We start from the raw sequence: 7,385 nt of genomic DNA, 5'->3' as shown, positions 1-7,385 counted from the left end.
ACCTCCATCAACCACAACCATCTTCCTGCGTGCTAGACCAGAACATCATAAAAAAATAAAAATAGAAACCGGAGTAGGATATTCAGTCTCTCGAGCCTACTCTGCCATTCAACAGGATCACAACTGAACCCACATTCCTCACATCCAGTTTCCTGCCCTTACCCTCTAACTCTTGATTCTTCGACTGATCAAGAATCTGTCTATCTTACCTTAAATATACATATGGTCTCTGCCCCCACAGAAGTCTGTGGCAAGGAGTTCCAAAGACTCACAACCCTCAGAGAAGAAATTCCTCCTCATTTCAGTCTTAAATTGGTATCCCTTTATTCTGGGACTATACCCCCTGGTCCTAGACCTTCCCACGAGGAGAAACATGCTCTCAGCATTTATGGCTTAAAGCTCCTTAAGAATTCAAAATATTTCAATGAGATCACCTCTCATTCTTCTAAACTCCAGGGAGTAGAGCCCCCAACCTGTTTAACCTTTGCTCATTAGACAATCCCTCCATCCCAGGGACCATCCTAGTGATCCTTCTCTGAACTGCTTCCAATGAAATGATATCTTTCCTTAAATAACAGGAACTAAAACTGCTCACAGTGCTCCAGCTGTGGTCTCCCCAGCCCCTTGTACAGTTACAGTAAGATTTCCCTCCTCTTATACTCTAACCCTCTTGAAATAAGGCCCTTCCTGATTACCACAAAATCCCTGTGTGCTGGCTTTCTGTGTTTCATGCATCATGTAGAGATTTATAAAATTATGAGGGGCATGGATCGGGTAAATAGACAAGGTCTTTTCCCTGGGGTGGGGAAGTGCAGAACTGGAGGGTATAGGTTTAGGGTCAAAGGGAAAAAATTTAAAAGGGACCTAAGAGGCACCTTCTTCACACAGAGGGTGGTGCGTGTGTGGATTTAGCTGCCAGAGGAAGTGGTGGAGGCTGGTACAGTTTAAAAGGCATCTGGATGGGTATATGAACAGTAAGGGTTTAGAGGGATATGGGCCAAGTGCTGGCAAATGGGAGTAGATTAATTTAGGATATCTGGTTGGCATGGGCGAGTTGGACCGAAGGGTCTGTTTGTGGGCTGTACATCTCTATGACTCTAAATCCAACCCCATCCCCCCACCCCACCCCCCAAGTCCCTTTGTGTTGCAACTTTCTGCAGTTTTCTCCATTTAAATAATATTCTGTCCTTCCGTTGTCCCTTCCAAAATGAACAAGTTCATATTTTCCCATACATTACTCCACTTGCTAACTTTATGCCCACTTACTTAACCAATCAATATCTCTCTGTAAACTGTTTGTATCCCTCCCAGAACCTGCCTTTCCATTTATTTTTGTGGTCGTCTGCAAGTCTGGCTACAGTACATTCAGTTCCTTCCTCCAAGTCATTAATATATATTGTAAACAGTTGTGGTTGCAGCACTGATCACTGTGGAATCCCACTGATCATGGATTGCCAATCTGAAGGAGAATTCCTTATCCCACTCACTGTTTCCTGCCATTAGCCAGTTCTCTATCCATGCTAATATACTGCCTCCAACACCATGGGTTCTTATCATATGATTTAACCTTTTGTGTGGTACCTTACTAAATATCTTCTGGAATACAACAAATCTACTGGCTCCGCTCCATCCAGTGTGGTTGAGACTTCCTCGAAAAACTAATAAATTAGTCAGAGATGATTTCCCATTCCTTGAAGTCATGCTGACTCTACTTGATTAGATTATAATTTTCCAAATGTTCTGCTATTACTTTCTTAATAATTGATTCTAATACTTCCCAAACAATAGGTGTTAGGCTTAACGGTCTATATTTACCTCCCTTTTTTGAAAATGATATCACATTAGTAGTTTTCCAATCATAGAACATTGTACAGCACAGTACCGGCCCTTTGGACCTGAATAAAAGCTTTGACAAAGGGTCAGTTAGACTCGAAACGTCAGCTCTTTTCTCTCCTTACAGATGCTGCCAGACCTGCTGAGATTTTCCAGCACTTTGTCTCTTTGGACCTCAATGTTGTGCTGGCCTTTTATCCTACTCTAAGGTCAAACTAACCTACATGCCCTTCATTATACTATCATTCATGTGCATATCCAAGAGTTGCTTCAATGTCCCTGATATATCTGACTCTACCGCCACTACTGGCAGTGGACTCCATGCACCCACCACTCTCTGTGTAAAGAACCTACCTCTGACATCTCCAACCTTCCTCCAATCACCATAAAATTATGTCCCCTTGTGATAGCCATTTCCACCCTGGGAAAAAGTCTCTGGATGTCCACTCTATCCATGTCTCTCATCATCTTGCACACTTCTATCAAATCACCTCTCATCCTTCATCACTCCAATGAGAAAAACCCTTGCTTCCTCAACATTTCTTCACAAGATATGCCCCCCAGTCCAGGCAGCATCCTGGTAAAATCCTGTGGTACTTCTTCAGAATCTGATAATTTTTGGAAATTTACAACCCACACATCCGCTATCGCTGTAGCTACATCTTTTAGAATGCTAGGATTCAATCCTTCAGGGCCAGGGGACCCATCTGTCTGTACTACTTTTTTAACACGAGGGCAGGGTGGTGGCTCAGTGGTTAGCACTGCTACCTCACAGCACCAGGGACCCAGGTTCAATTCCAGCCTTGAGTGGCTGTCTGTGTGGGGTTTGCACTTTCTCACTGTGTCTGTATGGGTTTCCTCCAACAGTCCAAAGATGGATTGGGCTATGCTCAAGGAGAAATACAGGGTAGAGAGGTATGATGCTCATGGAAATTCAGGATGGGCCAACTGGTAAAACAACTCCTTTGATATTTCCGAGTTCCCCAAGTTCATTTTATAAGTTATCTATATCCACTTTGACCTCTCTCTTCCTTTTTATATATTTAAAGAAGCTCTTACTGTTAGTTTTTACATTGCTGGCGAGTTTGCTCTTGGAGTTTATGTTCTCTGTCTTTATTAACTTTTTTGTCCAGTTTTACTGGATTCTGAATTTATCCCAATCTTTGGAGCCATCACTGACATTGGCCTCTTTCAACTTAATACGCTCCTTTACTGCCCTAGTTAGCCGTGGTTGGTTTATCCTTCTCATTGAACCTCTAGGCATCAGAATCTTTTCCCTCCGATTTCAAATATTGCTAATTTTGTACGGGTCCTTGATGACGCATTGTCAAATGTGACCTTGAAGTTAAGGGCAGTCACTCTTATGTCACCTCTGGAGAATTTAAAAAGAGCTTTCCATCCAAAACGAAAGGCTCAATATCTGAGAAAGAACAGAGCTGTCCTGTTTGAGACCTTTAAAATTCCAAAGAGGTTCGATAGGTCAGTACAGAGAACTGCAGCCCAGGAACAAGCCCGTTGGCCCTTCAAACCTGTGCCGATTATCATGCCCAAACTAAACTAAAAAACAAACCTCTGTCCTCATTCGGTCTGTATCCCTCTATTCCCTTCCTATTCATGTAACCATCCAGATGCTTCTTAAATGCCAATGTGCCTGCTTCCACCACCTCTGCTGGCAATGCATTCCAGGCTCCTACCACTGTCTGCATGAAAGACCTTCCTTGCACATCTTCCTTAAACTTTCCCTCCTGTCATCTTGAACCTGCGCTCCCTTATAATTGAAACTTCAACCCTGGGAAGAGAGCCTCTGACTATCCACCCGATCAATGCCTCTCATAATTTTGCTGGTCTCCATCAGGTCTCCCCACAGCCTTTCCAGTGAAAACAATCCTAGTCTTTTTTTAACCTTTCCTCACAGCCAGTGCCCGCGAGACCAAGATCCTGGGGAACCTTCTCTGCACTCTCTGGACATAACTGTGTCCAATTAAGTCTGAGTCTGTCAATCTGAGGCAGTCATGAATAATGACAGAAAATTGAGCATCAGCCTCTTTACTCAGACTGTGAAAATGACTAAGACAGGGAATAATATCGACACGTATGAGAGGTGATTGGATAAATACACAAGGGAGAGCGGAATGGAAGGTTACGCTGATGAAGTTGGATATGGTCTGACTGGGGGAGGCAAGCACCAATATTGACCAGTAGGGCCATGACCTGTTGCAGCGCTGGAAAATTCTAGAAGCTGTGCTGAGGACAAGAAAGCATAAGTTATGTTAATGGAAAGGGCAAATGACAGGGTTCAGCTTATTGCAATCAGCAGCACTGTTGGCTTGTTCTATGTACAGTTTGATAAATCCCAGCTACCACAAAATGCTCACATCAGTACCTAGCATGGGTCAAACTGGTCTGGTAAGGGGCTACCCAACGTCATCTGGGCAAGGACAGGAACCTGCTGATGAAGTATCAGTTAAAACGTGCAGCCTTTTGTGGTGTCCCCTCAAGGTTTAATCTGGGATTTTCCTGCTCGAGGGTGAGAGCTGGTCTCTCCTGGGTTAACTTGTCTTCGACTGGACAGAGCACTGAGGGGCTTTTGTTGGCCTCAGTCCCCAGAGTCGGGGAGGAGATGAAGATGGTCGGGGGGGGGGGGGGGGGGGGGGGGGTGGAGGTGGGAGGGGAGGAGTGGTGAGGATAGAGACAGATGGGGGGGCACAAGGGGTTAGTGGGGAAAAGGAATCAGAGAGGGAAGGGACACAGAGGGACTGGAAGGGTCAGAGGAGCAGTGGGTGAAGTGGAGGGGAAATGGGGAAGGGGATGGAGGAGAAAGAGGGACAGGGAGTTGGAGATGTAGGTGTCAGAGACAGGAGGTTGGGGACAGGGAGGGGCATGGAATGGGAAGGGAGAGGGGTGGGGGGACACGGAGGAGAGAACAGGCAAGTGAGATGTTTAAAAACTGAGGAACAGAGGTGAGCAGAGAGAGAGAGAAAAAAAGTCTGGAGGGAGAGAGAGGCTGGAAACAGATGGAAGTCATAAGTTGGGAGACAGCAAAATGGGCAAAGTGTTGGAAGAGTGAGAAAGAAAGCATGCAGCAAAGTTCTGCTCTAAAATGTGTTGTTTTGAACAGTGCTATAATGGGACTGGACTTCAACTGCACTTTGGCCCCGAACAATCCGCACAGGAAGACAAACAGTTCAGGCACCTGCCTTTGGAGCAGATCAAGGGCTTGCTATGAAGGTCGTTTTGTGGCAAACTTTCACACTGAGTGCAGAATGGTGTTTAATTATTGGAACGGAATCCTGGCTGATTCTAGGCTGAGAGGAAGCCTGCAGACTCAGGGCCACCTGTAATCCTCCTCAGTCCCAGGGTAGTGCCACCTGCAGCTGGAAGACCCTTTTGTTGTTGTATTTCACGGTCTCCACTCACTTGGGGCCTTATTCACTCACCAACAGCGAGCTGTAGATTACAAATATAAGTCCTGCTTTACACACACATGCTCCCACTTTTAAATCACGTGCTTACTGTTAAATGTGTTTATTGGAGATAGGCAAAACCTCCTAGCAACAGTAACAGTCCAGACCTTGTTTATTGACATATAAATGAGATTACACATTCACTCAGCCCTGAGAGGTGCAAGGCAGTACTTATCAAACTCTATCATCTGGAAAACTATCTCTGTTTAAATACCTCAAAATTGCCAATAGGCGCCAGACAGCCATTGTCATCAGAGGTGCTGTGGTTTAGCATTACCAGATGTTACATCATTAACCAGATAATAGAGTCGATTTCAGCTCAATTAGTGCCCAATATGGGAAACACAGTGTAAAAAATAATTCTGCTTGTTCCTCTTTTTCCTAAGCTCATTGCTTCTTTTCTGTCAGGACACATTTGCAAACGGCAACATAGAGTCATAGAGATGTACAGCATGGAAACAGACCCTTTGGTCCAACCCGTCCATGCTGACCAGATATCCCAACCCAATCTAGTCCCACCTGCCAGCACCGGGTCCACATCCCTCCAAACCCTCCCTATTCATATACCCATCCAAATGTCTCTTAAATGTTGCAATTATACCAGCCTCCACCACTTCCTCTGGCAGCTCATTCCATACACGTACCACTCTCTGTGTGAAAAAGTTGCCCCGTAGGTCTCTTTTATATCTTTCCCCTATCACCATAAACCTATGGTCTCTAGTTCTGGACTCCCCGACCCCAGGAAAAGGCTTTAGTCTATTTACCCTATCCATGCCCCTCATAATTTTGTAAACCTCTATAAGGTCACCCCTCAGCTCCGACGATCCAGGGAAGACAGCTTCATCCCCTCCCCCACTCATCTATTGTACTCTATGCTACTTTCTCCCCACCCCCACCCTCCTCTAGCTTATCTCTCCACGCTTCAGGCTCTCTGCCTTTATTCCTGATGAAGGGCTTTTGCCCGAAACGTCGATTTCGCTGCTCCTTGGATGCTGCCTGAACTGCTGTGCTCTTCCAGCACCACTAATCCAGCCTATTAAGCATCTTCCGATAGCTCAAATCCTCCAACTCTGGCAACATCCTTGAAAATCTTTTCTGAACCCTTTCAAGTTTCACAACATCTTTCCGATAGGAAGGAGACCAGAATTGCACTCAATATTCCAACAATGGCCTCACCGAATGTGATAATAAAATCTAATTCTAATTCCCCGTTGCTCAGTTTGCATGGGGGCAGCTGTGACTCAGTAGCCCCTGAGCCAGGGGATTGTGATTTCAAAGCCTGCTCGAGCCCTCCTAAGCATGGCTGAGCCTCCGGGTGAGCAGAGTGGACTGTCAGAGGTACTGTCCTTAGGATGGGATCTTGCCTGCTCATTGCTTGGCATTGTTTCAAAGCCTTATCCAATCTCAGCAAAGGAACAATGACCTGACCATTACCATATTGACACGGGAGGAGCTTGCTCTGCATAAATTGACTGCTTTGCTTCCTATATCACAGCAGGACTTCACTGAGCGTAAAGACGGTCCTGAGGATGTGTGAAATTGTACATAAAAATGCAGAACGTTGTCAAATTATCCTTGAGCAATATTCACCAGGAGTCAGAGGCAGTGTCAAGAGTTAACCTGCCCTTGCTGATGTGGCAGCCAGCTACTAAAGCACATTAGATATTAAGAAGATGTATCGCAAACAGTGATCTACAAATAGCCAACATGACAGAGTCATCCACCAAAGAAGACCTCCGGCTCATAAAAATACCAGGGTATAGTCCAACAGGTTTATTCAAAGTCATAAGCTATGGGAGTACAACCCTTCGTCACCTGATGAAGGAGCGAGGATCCAAAAGCTTGTGATTTCAAATTAACCTGCCCTGATGAAGGGCTTTTGCTCGAAACGTTGATTTTCCTGCTCCTTGTATGCTTCCTGACTGGCTGTGCTTTTCCAGCACCACTCTAACCTAGACCCCTATTTCAAATAAACCTGTTGGACTATAACCTTGTATTGTGTGACTTCTCACTTTGTCCACTCCAGTCCAACACCAGCACCTCCACATCATCAAAATACAAGATGGCATTTATGAGGATATCGGAGCG

This window comes from Chiloscyllium plagiosum, unplaced genomic scaffold (genome assembly GCF_037043375.1).
Source record: "Chiloscyllium plagiosum isolate Xiang-an unplaced genomic scaffold, Cpla_swu_hap1 HiC_scaffold_47, whole genome shotgun sequence".
Classification (NCBI taxonomy): Eukaryota; Metazoa; Chordata; class Chondrichthyes; order Orectolobiformes; family Hemiscylliidae; genus Chiloscyllium; species Chiloscyllium plagiosum.
The sequence above is the reverse complement of the archived record's forward strand: the minus strand, read 5'-3'. Positions refer to the sequence as shown.